Here is a 14336-nt window from a genome sequence, read left to right on the forward strand (position 1 = left end):
TAAGATTTCCTAACTCTTTTAAGTCTCCCTGCATGCCCTTAACAAGAGGGCATGGCTGCCCATAAAGGATTTCAAAAGGTGAGAAACCTGTTTGTTTTGTAGGGCTAGACCTTACCCTTAGAAGGACTAATGGCAGAATTTGGACCCAGCCCTCATGAATTTCTTGGCATAGCTTACTTAGTTATGATTTTAAGGTCTGACTCATTTGTTCCACCTTTCCTGAACTTTGTGGCCTATAAGCTGTATGGAGCTTCCGTTTGATTTGTAGTCCTTTTGCCATTAACTGCACTACCTCAGCTACAAATGCCGGTCCTTTGTCTGATCCTGTAGTGATCAGGAGTCCAAACTGAAGAATTATTTCTCTTAACAGGAGTCAGGTCACTTCAGTGGCTTTCTCTGTCCTTGTGGGGAAGGCCTCAACCCATCCCAAGAAAGTACACACAAAAACAAGGAGACATTTGTAGGCTCAGCAGCTTGGGAGTTCTGTAAAGTCCATGACGAGATCCTCAAAGGGTGCTCCCCCAGCATGTTGCACTCTGTGGGAGACTTTGGGTCCCTACCATAGGTTATTTTGAGCACAAATTAAAACATTGTTCAAAGACTACTCACACTATACTGGAGAGTCAGGGGACATAGAATTACTTACTGAGGGTGTTTTCAAGAGCAGTTTGTCTGCTGTATGTTTCTTGGTGAAACTGCCTGACAAATGCTGGAGCCAATGATTCTGGAATTGCTATTAGGCCGTCTTGAAATTTCCACCATCTAGTTTATAAGTAGTGTCCCACTTTGGTCTCAAACAATGTCTTCTCATTTGGTGTGTAACAAGGGCTCCAGTTTGTCAGCAGGCTAGAAAGCAGTGCCTGGTTGTTGCAGTCGTTTTGACAGTTTCTTTTGTTGCTGCAAGCTTTGCTTCTTGATCTGCCTTGCGATTTCCTTTGGCAGTTATTGCATTTCCCTTTCAAAGCCCTCAGCAATATATGACTACTATCTCTTTTGGTGCCGTAGCTCCAGAATTTCCTTGCCATATTTTATGTCTTTTACCCCTGAACTGATTAAAACTCTTTCTTTATATAAGGCCCCATGCACATGTAAGGCAGTAAAAGCACACATAACCCTGTGGCTAGTTGAAGGGCTTGAGTGAGTACAATGAGTTCTGCTTTTTTGAGCTGAAGTTGCTATCAGCAGAGGTTCTGCCTTGACCATGGTGTCTAAAGTTACCAATGAATGACCCACAAAGCTCTCTCCCTCCTGTGTGAAGCTGCACCTGTCCGTGAAGTACTCAACTTCAGGGTCTCTGAGGGGCTGGTCTGCTAAATCTGAATGACTAGAGAACACTTCATGCATTATTTTAGTGCAATCATGGTCTGGCTGTCCTGGCTCTACAGGTAGTAAGGTTGCCTGGTCTTACTATCTCCAGGTGAATGTGTAGGTTTTCACAGAGCATTTCCTGATATTTGACCATTCGAGCATTGGTTAGCCAGTATTGACCCTTGTATTCCATTAAATTTATCACAGCATGAGGCATCTTGATAGTTAGGTTTTGTCCCATAGTTCGTCAGTTTCTGTTATCAGGAGTGCCGTGGCTGCCAGGGCTCACAAACAAGGAGGCCAGCCTGGAGCCACAAAATCTAGCTGTGTGAATAAATATGCCATGGGTCTATGCTATGACCCCAGCATTTGAGTAAGACCCCTACCACAATGCCAGTGCATTCATGCACATAGAGAAAGAAAGGCTTAGTCACATCTGGGAGTCCCAGACCAGGTGCATTGGTGAGGGCCTGTTTAATCTGTTTGAAGGCCTGTTATTGAGCCTTTTCCCATAGCAGGAGCTCCCATTCATCCCCCCTTTGTGGCTTCATAGAGGGATTTTGCCATGATGGAGAAGTTAGGTACCCAAATTCTACAAAACCCCACAGCTCTTAGAAACTCCCAGATTTGACACCGGGTAGTTGGGACTGGAATTGAACACCCTGCCTGTTTTCTTTCAGGGCCAAGTTGGCGCTGACCTTGGGACAAATGAAATCCTAGATACATAACTTTTTCCTGATATATTTAGGCTTTATTCTTTGAGACCTTGTAGCCTGCCTCCCATAGGAAGGTAAGCAGTTGCTGTGTCCCTTGCATACAGTTTTTCTTGGTTGGTGCTGCCAACAGCAAGACATCTATATACTGGAGCAAGGTACAACCACTCTGGTTTGCTGAAAAGGCTTTTAAATCTGAGGCTAGTGCCATACTGGAGATGGTTGGAAAATTTTTGAATCCTTGGGGCAGCCGGGTCCAAGTTAACTGTCTCTTGGTGCCATGTGTTGGGTCCTCCCATTGGAAAGTGAAGATGAGCTGGCTTCTTAGGGTCAGATGGATGCAGAAGAAGGCATCCTTAAGGTCCAAGCAGGTGAAGAAAGCAGCCTCAGCAGGGATGAGACCCAGCAGCATACACGGGTTTAGGACAAGTGAGCGTAGAGGGACTGCGACCTGGTTTACAGCTTGCAAGTCTTGAACTGGCTAGCAGTCATCCATGCCTGGCTTCTGCACCAGCAACAGAGACATTTTCCAAGCAGACTGACAAACTCAGAGGATTCCATAATGCAAAACCACTCCAGGTGCTTGTGGATTCCTATTTGTGCTCTGCGTGGGACTGCCTCTGATGGACTGGCCTACCCCCCAGCTTTAGTTCCACAATCACGGGGGGTATATCTCTTGCCAGTTCTGGAGGACCGTCCTCTGCCCACACTCCTGGTACTCGAAATGGCAGCTCTGGGGATTGTTGTGAGGCCTCCGTTAGGCTGTAGAGCCACCATTTTTCTTCCCAAGGGACAGAGAGGGTCATGATGTTAGCCCCTGGGCCTCTTAATTTCAGAGTTACATGATACGGAGAATCAAAGGTTATCTGAGTACAAAACTTTCCCAGGAAGTCCCGTCCCACCAAGGCCAGACCTATAAGCCATTAGGAGCTGGTGGGTCCTGTTAATAAGTGGAGGCTTGTGGGTCATTTTTCCATTGGGCTTCCTCATAAGCATCGGGGGCATTCACCCTTCCAGTGACCTTCTTGGTAACAATAGGCACACTGGTTTCTGCTAACTTCATAGGGGGTTGTTGATGTCCCTTGTGTGAGCTGATAGATGGAGTTCACGGGTTCCTGGACAGGCTGAGGCAATCCAGGCCTCACTCTGGGAAACTGCCAACCTGGCTGTCTTCTTCCCCATCCTCTGCCTTTGTTTCCTCCTGGTGGTCCTGTTATGTGGTGCTCAGCAATGGCAGCCTCAAGCATTGTCATTTTCTTTTTCTGCCTCCAGTCCGCCTCTTGTTGGGCCTCTTTGTCTCAGTTAATAAACACTTTAGTGGCAACTTTTAACAGCTGGCTAACATTCATTCCAGCAAAGCCCTCTAGTTTTTATAGCTTATGTCAGATATCTCCCTGGGAATGTCCGACAAAAGCTGCATTTACCATGCACTGATATTCAGTTGCCTCTGGATCAAAGCGGGTGTATAGCCAAAAGGTTTCAGAGTCTCTCATAGAACTGGCTTGGGCTCTCATCAGCTACCTGGAACACCTCATAAACCTTGCTCATATTTATGGCCTTTTCCCTCCTTCTCTCATACCTCCTAGGAGGGCTTTCTGATACCATTCAAGCATTTGAAGCCCCTGGTTACGGTTGGGGTCCCATTGGGGGTCCTCCTCTGGGAACTGATTTTGGGCATATGCCTGGGCATTGACTGCTCCAGCTGGGGCATGTTCCTCTAGCCATTTTATAACCCCCTGTATAATTATCTGACACTCCTCAGTATTGAAGAGCATCAGGAGGAGTTGGTGGCAGTCTGCCCAGCTTGGCCTCTGGGTCTGTATAATGGACTGTATTAAGTCAATCATAGCCTGAAGCTTTTCCATGAAGGATAGCATATAAATTTTCCAATTCAGGAGATCTGTGGTAGTGAAAGGCTGGTACACAAATGTGCATTGCCCACCTTGCATCTGGCCTTCTTGATCATAATAAATAGGTCCCCTAGCCTCCCTCAGTGGCATCTGGAAGGAACCATGATATTCCCCTGATGTGAAGTCAGACATGCATTCTGGCAGCTGCTTTCTGGGTGGGGAGTGGGGAGTCAGAACAGGTGGTTCAGGTGTGGCCTCTGTTTAAGAGACATACTAGGCTTAGGGGTGCATTCCAAATGTGAGTCTCTAATAGTGGATGGTGTCATCAGAGCAGGCGGCAAGGGTGGGTATACTAAAGAATAAGGTGGTGGGATTTCTGTTTCATCAGCCAGCACTGGCTTATCAACTGATTCATCAGATTCTAATGGGCATTTGGACTGAGCTGTTTTGAGGGCTACCATAATTTTGCAGTTGTCTTTCCAGCAAACTTTTAGCCAAAAGGGCCATGCAAAGACCATATCCTGCCAACAGTCGATGTAAAGGAATTGGTCTGGGTCTCCTACCATAATTCTGTATACTCTCCTAATGGTTATTCTATCTAGGGATCCCTCTGGCAGCCATCTAACACCCAAAGAGGGCCAATCTATTTCATAGAATGTACAGAGCTTTCTTTGAGACAATTTGACACCATAACAATCTCCACAGAAACATTTGTCAAAGTTCTTAAGCACACAATCAAGAAGGCTATTCTTACTTTGGTTACCATCCATTTCCTCCCCCTAACAGGTGGTAGACACACACAAATAAGGGAATGAGGGATATGGGAAATAGTTGCTTTATCCATCTCCAGCTGTACTCCTCATGGAGATATTTCAGACACCTCTTAGCAATTGGCAGGTTGGCATAAACTCCCAACCCAGATCAACACTGTGATGGGATTGGGACCTTCCTCAGCTGTATGAGGCTGTCACTGACTTAGATTGGGACTCAACACTCACTTCAGCCCTTTGGTCAGGTTGGAACACTCCACTGTCCATCTCATTCACATACAATTATACAGCACACTCTCCAACCCTCCACCCTATTCCTAGGAGTCAGCAGGTTCATCTGGAGACTGTTTTCTTCCACTGCCTTTCAGTACTTTCCATCATACTTGAGACTACTAGCAGACTCTAGGAGGTGATCCATCTCCCCTTCTGCCACCTATTGGCAGCTCTATGCAAAATCCCTTGTTCCTACCCTTTCCACTGGGCATTGCTCCTCGTGTTAGTTCCCATGCCTCTTCTGGGTTCCTGTGCTCTTGGGATCAAAGCTTCAGTGTGCCAGGAGGGGCCTCCATCCTGAGGATCAAAAGGTCTGCTGCGCGCCAGGCAAGATTGCCTCTCCCATGGCTCCGGTAGTCATACCCCAGTGACAAAAGAGGTGGAACACACCATCTCCAAACTCTCTGATTCCCGGCCAATGCACCAAGAAATGTTGTGGGAAAACAGAGAGACCATGACACTGAGACTATCTTGGGAAGCAGCATTTTATTGGTACCAGCATGACTCAGCAGGCTGAAGCTCCAAGGCTGAGCAACCCAGAGAAAGAAGAGAAGGGTTTCATATGTTAGTTTAGGAAAGGGAGGGGGTTGGGTTGTATAGCTATACATTTTTTTAGAATCTGCAAGGTTATAATCAGCAGAAACAATTTTTCAATAAATAAGTTGTTTACAAGATATACATGACAAGTAGGGGTCATTAACCAATAACTGTACAAAGAAAGGATGTGGGGGTAAGGTTGTGAATTGATTACTATCTTGCATTTACAGGAAAGTGGCTTATGGCTGTCTGGTTTTCCTCACACTCCCTAGCAGTTTGGAGCTTTCAGGTTGATTTTAAAAAAAGAAAAATTTTAACTGCTTTCAGTCCTTTCTGCCACATCTTCTCCACATGTAAATGTGTAAATTTTGCAATGTTTCTTCTAACTTCCTGACCATCCACCCAAACCACTGGTCACAGCCTATGAATCTGTACACAATTGTATGTCTGGCAATTTCCCTTTCCAATCAAAATAAACAACCAGGTATACCACTCAATGCCCTGCCCTCTCAGAAAGTTTTCTTCACCGTTATCAATCATGAATGTCCCAGAAAGGGGCTGTATTGCTGCCACTGTCCACTGTCAGGCTATGCCTTTATATTGCACAGAGCCACCTGAAAATGAAGCCAGAGTTTGCTCTTCCTCTGACATCAGGGAACACTTCATGAGGTCGTAGATGAAGGCTATGTGAAAAAATGCAACTAGCAGGAGTGAAGACAATTGACATTTAGGTAACTTACTTGTGCCTTCAGGGCCAGTTTGGGTCTCATAGTATATATATATCACTTCTGTTTGATGATGTAATGCTGCTGTGTATGCCCAACTTTAGGACCCAGTGAGTCAAAAACACCCAGTACATCATGAGTAGATCTGATTGTAAAATAACTTGATGGGCCATAGTCAAGTGTTTAGTCTCTTCTGTCTCAGTAAAAGCCAAAAGCTGTTTCTCAAAAGGACAGAAGTTATTTCAGAAGAACTTGCTCCAAAACCTAAGGGTTTGAACAATTAGACACCTATATGCACTTGCCAAATCTTCAAACAACATTCCCTATTGCCACTGATCTTGCAAGCCCTATTGGATCTGCTAAATTATACGGCCAACATAGGAAAACAGCTTTCATGGCCTCCTGTACCTGTTGCAGAACCTTCTCATTCTGGGCTCCACTTAAAACTAGGAGTTATTTATGAGACCTGGTACATGGGCCAGAGGAGCACACCCAAATGAGGGATATGTTGCCTCCAGTTTCTAAAGAGGCACACTAGTTGTTTGTCTTTTTTTTTAATTGAAAGATAAGCTAAATATAGTACATATGCTTCAATTTATAAGGCATATCTTAACATACCTCACACTATTGAACTTCTAGAATTTTAACTGATGTAGAAGTTTCCTGAATATTTGCTGGGTTTATTTCCCACCTTCTGTCATGTAAATGTCTTACTAACAAGTCTACAATAGTTGCCAGGTCCAATCAGTGCAGTGCCATCAATGTAACAGACTAGTTTGATACTCCATAGAAGAGAGAGGCTGTCAAGATGAGAGAGGAGGTAGGTAGAAAACAAATAGTCAGGCATACCGGGTGGGTCCTGGGAACAAAGCAACAAACTTCCTGCAAATCTCTCTGAAGCACAAGTACAAACACTGACTTCGATAACAAACACCCTGTAAGCCCCTCAGAATAGAGCAAAAACACTCACTTTCTGGAATTGAAAAACACATCACAATACCTCCAGCTGAATAGTGCTAAATGCCAACCAATCAGCTCACTTATAGGCCTCTACCTCCAGTTGATTGGTTCTTAGTACTGATCAAGCAGCACAGCAAGTGCTAACCAATTAGCTTACTGCTAATGCCAACCAATCAGCTCAATCCTGGGACTATATATAAAGACCTGGTTCTAGCCCCAGATTAGCAACCTCTTTTAGGTCCCCTCCTGTTTTTCTGTCCTCTTAATAAGTCCTACTTTTTCACCTTCTGGTCATTCATGTCCCTCATTCCTCTTGGGCAGGAGACAAGAACCTGGATCTGGAGAGCTACTGAAGATGTCAGAGCTGTTGAAGATCATTGGATCTGAAGAGACTGGCTTGCCAGGCGATGGAGCCAGCAGATTCAGTAGAAGTGAGAGAGCTGCTGATAGAGTGCAACTAGAAGCCAGACTTACCAGAAAGAAAGAAGAGCTGCTGGCAAGAGCAAGACTACAGAATAGAATCAAAACATTTCTCGGAGGCTGGCTTGCCTGCCCACTGAGCCAGCAACACTCTCAGGGCTTCGCTTGTCAGTCAAGCAGAGCCAGCACTGCCTGCCCATCCAGCTGAAACTCTTTAAGGAATCAGATTGCCGGTTTATTGAGCCAATTGATCAGATAAGATTTTTTAAAAGTATCAAAGATCCCTGTAAACTAAATTATGCTGTGCCCAGGAGAGTTCACATACTCCTGAGATAGTTCAGTGAAGGGGTACTTTGCCTTTACCAGTTGAATACAAACTGCTTTGACTGGTTTTTATGAAGAAGTGTGAGGAAAATGCATTTTCCATATCAACAGCTGCATGTCAGTTATCAGAACAGGTGTTAACTTGCTCACATAATAAAACCACATCTGATACAGCAGATGCAATTGCAGTCAGATCCTGGTTAAGCTTATGATAGTCCACTGTCATTCTCCAAAATTTGTCTTCTACACAGGACAAACAAGAAAGTTGAGTGGGGATTAGATGGGAATCACTAACCCGCATGTTTCGTGTCTTTACTGGTTGCAGTGGTTTCTGCAGTTTCTCCAGAAATGCTCTTTGTTTACCATTTTCCTAGGAGAAAGGATTTCCAGTGACTTTTATTTCGTCTTTCAATAGCCTTTACTTCTCAAGTCAGGTTATCATTGTGGTAATTCTTCCTGTTGCTCGGGATGTCTATTCCACCTGTGTCTTCTGGAACTGGGCAATCACCTAAAGAATTTGTTGGTGAATTCACTGGACCTATGTGAGACAGACTTGAGCTAAAACTTCATTGTTCACCTGACACCTCCAAAAGCCCTTACTCTAACTGGTGGACCCTAGTTACTTTTTGAGTCTCTGAAATTAGTGTCAGTTCAAAGGCAGTATCCTGTAATCCCTGACAAGTCTGATTATATTTTTTCCTTGCATTTAGAGTCTATTATACTCATTGATCTATCACAGAAACAAAGAACAGAGTTCCATATGTTCTCACTCATAAAAGGACCCTGAACATTTACCATAATACTATAAAAAAAGGGATTAGCAATAGCGGGATACTGCCTGGGTGGGAGTCGGGACATAACATCAATAAGGGTACTTGATCTCAAACCAGGCAAAGTGGGGACCAAAGGGAGGCCCAAACTTTACTTGTACAATGCCCACTTGTATACCTAATTCTGAATTTTCCTCCACATCTTTAAAATAAAATACAATTTTTTTCTCAGTGCACATTTTTTTCTTGCCAATCTAGTAAATGGATAATAAAATTTATTTAAAAAAAGAAAGGAAAAGAAAAGAAAAGGTCACTTGTATTAGCATGAAGCAGTCTTACATTAATGATAATTGGTGGAAATCCATAGCTATCTTTGCACTTGAAGTGAGTGTTGTGATTTGTATACCAATGTCCCCATTGCTAGATTCTGGAAGCTCTGCTCAAGTTTTCTCTTGAGAAATATTGGCTTCTGTAGAGCTCCAAAAATTCAAGTCTGGAGAGCTCCCACACTGACACAGGTTTTGTTTCCTTATTACTAAGCTATCCCTCGGAGGGAAATGCAATATAAACCTGCATGGCTGCAAAGTTTCCTGATGTTGCTCTTCATGTCATGCTATGCTTTGTGTCCTTAATATTTCAGAAAATCTGAGAGATCATTTGCCAAAATGACCTATTTTTCTCCTGTTAATGTGACTGTCTGAATTGAAAACCACTATGGATCCGTAAGCAAAGAGAGTAATGCAAATACCCATATTTTTTTATCTTGAAATTAGCTTATTCCAAAGTTCCAAGGGATAAATGGCAATAGCCACAAAATCTCTAAAAGCAAAGAGAAATTAGGTAATAGATAGCACTCCTGCATATTATATCTAAGAAGACTTTTACAATTAATTCAATTGGTAGCTGGCACAAGAATGGAGAGATAGAATATGGATTAGAATGGAAATTGTAAAAGGACATTTATACACAGAACTTACATTATTAAAATTGCACTTTAAATTTCTGACAGTGTAGATGATTTTTTAATAAATAATGCTGAAGCAACTGGAAACTATTTAGAAAATAAGATAGACCCATACTTTCACACCACCTTTAATTTTAAAGATCTCCAATAAAAAACAAACAATAAGAAAACTATGCATGCAATACAAAAACTATGGATGCATATCTTAAGAATAGGACATTTAAAATGTGAGTCATACTTTGGGGAAATTGAAAAGTATACTTTATGATAAGTACATAAAATTATAAAATATCTGCCCAGAAAAAATTAGCATAAACTCAAAAGTGAAATGACAACTTGGAAAATATTTCTAATTCATAACAGAAAAATGAACTGAAACATGATAATCTTATTATTTATAAAGAACAGAACAATAATTTAATAAAATGAAGCTAGTATAATAATCAGAGAGAAAAAATGGCTCTTAAATATTTCAAATGCAGCCGGGCTCGGTTGCTAAGCCTATAACCCCGTGCCTTTGGAAGACTGAGGTGAGTGGATTGCCTGAGCCCGCGGGTTCGAGACCCGCCTGGGCAGCGAGACCTCACCTCTGCAATAAATCAAAAAATCAGCCGGGCGTGATAGCGCATGCCTGTAATTCCGGTTACATGGAAGACTGAGGCGGAAGGATCGCCAGAGCCCAGCGGGTCGAGGCTGCGGTGGCCGGGAACGGCCACTGCACTCCAGTCAGGGCGACAGAGTGAGACTCCAACTCAAAAAAAAAAAAAAAAAAATTTGTTCAAATGCAGTTCAAATACATTCATAATAATACAATGCAAATTAAAATGGTGCAGAGAACTCATTATCTACTAAACAAGAAAAATTTCAGAGTTTGACAACAGTTTCAACTGGTCTGACCAAGAATAGTAGGTTCTTTAGAACATTAAAAAATGGAAAACTAACATACCACATGCCATGGAAAAGAATTTAAAGTATCTGAAGAATTTGCAATTTTTTTCTGATAATCTGTTAATTTCACTCCTATCAATGCATCCTGACAATATTTCCACACAAATACAAAGTAACATAAAAAGAAATGTATTCATTGTATCATTTATTTTCTGCAATAGTAAAATATTGAAATAATCTGATGTACTTTAAAATGCTTTTCTAAATTTACAGGAAAAATTGCGTGTTTGCAATATACAACTTTTTTGAAGTATAAACACATTGCAGAATGATTTAATTTACCTAATTAGCATATACATACCCTCACATAGCTACCATTTTTGTGGTGAAAACACTTCCATCTATTGTCTTCGCATTTTTCAAGAATACAATATGCCATTAACTATATTCACCATGTTACATAATAGAGCTCTTGAACTTATTCTTTCTATCTAACTGAAGATTTATTTCCATTGATTAACATCTCCCCAGGCCCTCTCCACCAAGCTACTTCAGCCCCTGGTAACCACCATTTTACTCTTTGCTTCTACAAAATCAACTTTTTTATATTTTATATGAGTTACATCACATTGCATGTCTGACATACATTCCAAAATAAAAACAGCAAAGTGGAGATATATTCACAAATTAATATTCCAAATGCATAAAAATGAGATTAATAAATACTAGAGAATTTTGTCAGAAACAAACAAAATTATAACTTTATTAACAGAGGAAACAGATGGAAGAGACATGATGGAAATAAGATTACTGTGCATAAATCCTGATATCACCTTAACTTCTGAAACATGTAGGTATTTTTCATATTTTTGAAAAAAAAGTAATATGGAAAAAGGCAGAAAAAGCAGTATCTAAGGTTTTTTTTGTTAATGCAAATAAATGGAAAACTCTGAATTTGTAAGAGAATTAACCAGGGATAAGAATTATTTCACACCATTTTTTGAATTTGTAATTGAAAAATAAAAATTGTATCCATATATATGGTACAGTGAGATGTTTCATATATGTATACAATGTAGAAAAATTAATCACATTAATTAATAAATTCATCACCTCATCTACTTATCATTTTTTGTAGTGAAAATAGTTATAATCTAATCTTTTAGCAATTTGGCAGTAAGCAATATATATCTATGAGTTATGATTATTATGTTGTGCAATAGATCACTAAAACTTGTTTCTTCAATTTAACTAAAATTTTTTACTCTTTGAATAACAATTATTTTTTTCCATACATCCCCTCCAGTCTCTGGTAACTATGACTCCACTCTTGCTATAAGTTTGACTTTTTTAGATTTCACAGGTAAGTAAAATCATGTAATCTTTGTCTTTCCTAGTATATTTCATACAGCATAATGTACTCCAAATTTGTCTATGGTGTTGCTAATAACACCATTGCCTTTTTAAAAAATCTGTGTAGTATTCTATTTTGTATATACATCACATTACCTTTTAAAATTTCTTTTCATTTAGCTTTAAATAGACAAATCAAATTTGGATACGAATATTGCACACCACATGTTGTTTTGAAATATGTATACATTGTGAAATGACTAAATCAATCTAATAAATATATACATTACTTCATAATTTCTCTTTTTTTTGCAGTGAGGACAATTAAAATCTGCACTCTTACCTGCTTTCAAGAATACAATACACTGTTATTAACTATAGTCACCATGTTGTACAATAGATCTCTTGAACTTATTTATTCTATTTTACTGAAAATTTTTGTTCTTTCACCAGCGTCTTCCCACTTCCACTCCTACTTTAGTCCTAGTAACCACCATTTTACTTTCTACTTCTATGAGTTTACTTTTGCAAATCTTTGCTTTATTCTTGTGGTTCTGGTCCACATTGCCTCAGTTTACCCTAACAATTTTGTCATATACTTGTTGGAAATTTGTATATTTTAAGGAATATCTATTCAGGTCCGTTGCCTCTTTTTAATTGGTTTTATTTGTTTTCTTACTATTCAGCTGTTTCTTACAGATTATGGATATTAACCCTATATTAGATATTAGGTTTACAAATATTTTATCCTTATCCATAGGTTTTCTCTTCACTCTGTTGTTTCCTTTGCTATACAGAAGTTAACACATTCTAAGTTGACCTTTATAGTCAGTGTAAGATAAGTTTAATTTCATTCAATAATCAATTTTTCTCGCAGAATTTATGGAGATAATGCTTTATTATTGTTTGTTTCCCCAACGTTTGTTCTTGTACATTTTTCGGAAAATAGATTCAATGTAAGTTTGAGGCTGTACTTCTGGACTCTCTGTCCTATTTTATTGGCTGATGTGTTGCATTAGTTCATTTTGTGTTGCATAAAGAAATACCTGAGGCTGGGTAATTTTTTTAAAAGGCTTATTTGTTTCTCGGTTCTGCATTTCACTGGTGGTTAGCATCTACTTGGTAGCTGGTGAGGCCTCAGGAAAACTTTACTTGTGGAGAAAGGCAAGAAAAGCTGGCATGTCACATAGCAAGAGTGGGAGCAAGAGAAGAAAAGTAGGTGGTGCCAGACTCTTTGAAACATTTAGTTCTGGCATGAACTAGTAGAGTGAAAACTCACTCGTCACCACAAGAATGACATTAAACCATTCATGAGGGATCTACTCTCATGATCTAATCACCTACCACTAATTCCCATTTCCAAATTGGAGATCACATTTCAGCATGAAATCTGAAGGGGACAATCCAAACTATATCACTTATCTTGTTTTATGACAGCGCCATGCGGTTTTGGTTACAGTCGCTTTTAATATATTTTGAAATCTGAACATGTGATGCCTCCCTCCAAGTTTGTTTCTTTGATCAAAATCATTTGGACTTTTCTGGGTCTTTTGTGACTTCATACAAATTTTCAAATTGTTTTTTCTATTTCTGTGAAAAATGGCATTTAAATTTTGGTAGAGTTTACATTGAATCTGCATTGCTTTGTGTTATAGGAACATTTTAACAATACTAAACCTGCTAATTTGCAAACATGCCCTATTTCTTGATTCACTTATGTCTTCTTCAACTTCTTTTTTCAATTTTTATTGTTTTTAATATATAGATAAGTTGATATATTTGGTTTGATTCATTCCTAAGTATTTTATTTTTCGATGCTGTTGTAAATGAGTTTTCTTATTTTCCTTATCAAATAGTTCATTGTCAGTGTATAACAAAAGTAGAGAAAGACTTAGGGGTGGAACTGAAAGTGGCTCTGCACATGGTCACTATCAATGAACCATGTACGATTGTATAAAAATAAAGGGAGACAGGCAAAATTATTATGGAACTGGTAGACACTTGAAGGTTTCTACAAGGGTGAGTGTCCATAAAGACAGTCTGCATGATTGGGTGAATGCAGCTGAGTGAGTGAAAGTTCACCTGAGGGAAGACTCAGCTTCAAGCACCCAGCGTTCCTATCCAGAGGTGGCTGCAACCCACCACTGACCTGAGATCACAGCCTCTGGCATGCAGAATTGTCAGTCATTCTCTGGGATCTCTTGGGAAGAGGCAGTGAAGGTCAGTTGCCCCTCAGTGCCTAGCACCTGGACAATGCCACCACCCAGGGCATTGGGCCAGGCACTGGCAGAGAGATCTGTGGAGAAGACATGGTGAGGAAATCTGTGGCTGAACCCCACCACTGGCAAAGAGACACAGACCACTGTCATTTTCTCTGTCCCAGGCTGGGCAGAGATCTGCATTGGCCTGCCCAGCTCTGTTCACCCTCCCACCTGAGATCCAAAGGTGATGTGTGCATCACATTGGGGTCTACCATTGCTG

The sequence above is a fragment of the Carlito syrichta genome, unplaced genomic scaffold, assembly GCF_000164805.1.
Source record: "Carlito syrichta isolate Samal-C Ts95f unplaced genomic scaffold, Tarsius_syrichta-2.0.1 Scaffold304559, whole genome shotgun sequence".
Classification (NCBI taxonomy): Eukaryota; Metazoa; Chordata; class Mammalia; order Primates; family Tarsiidae; genus Carlito; species Carlito syrichta.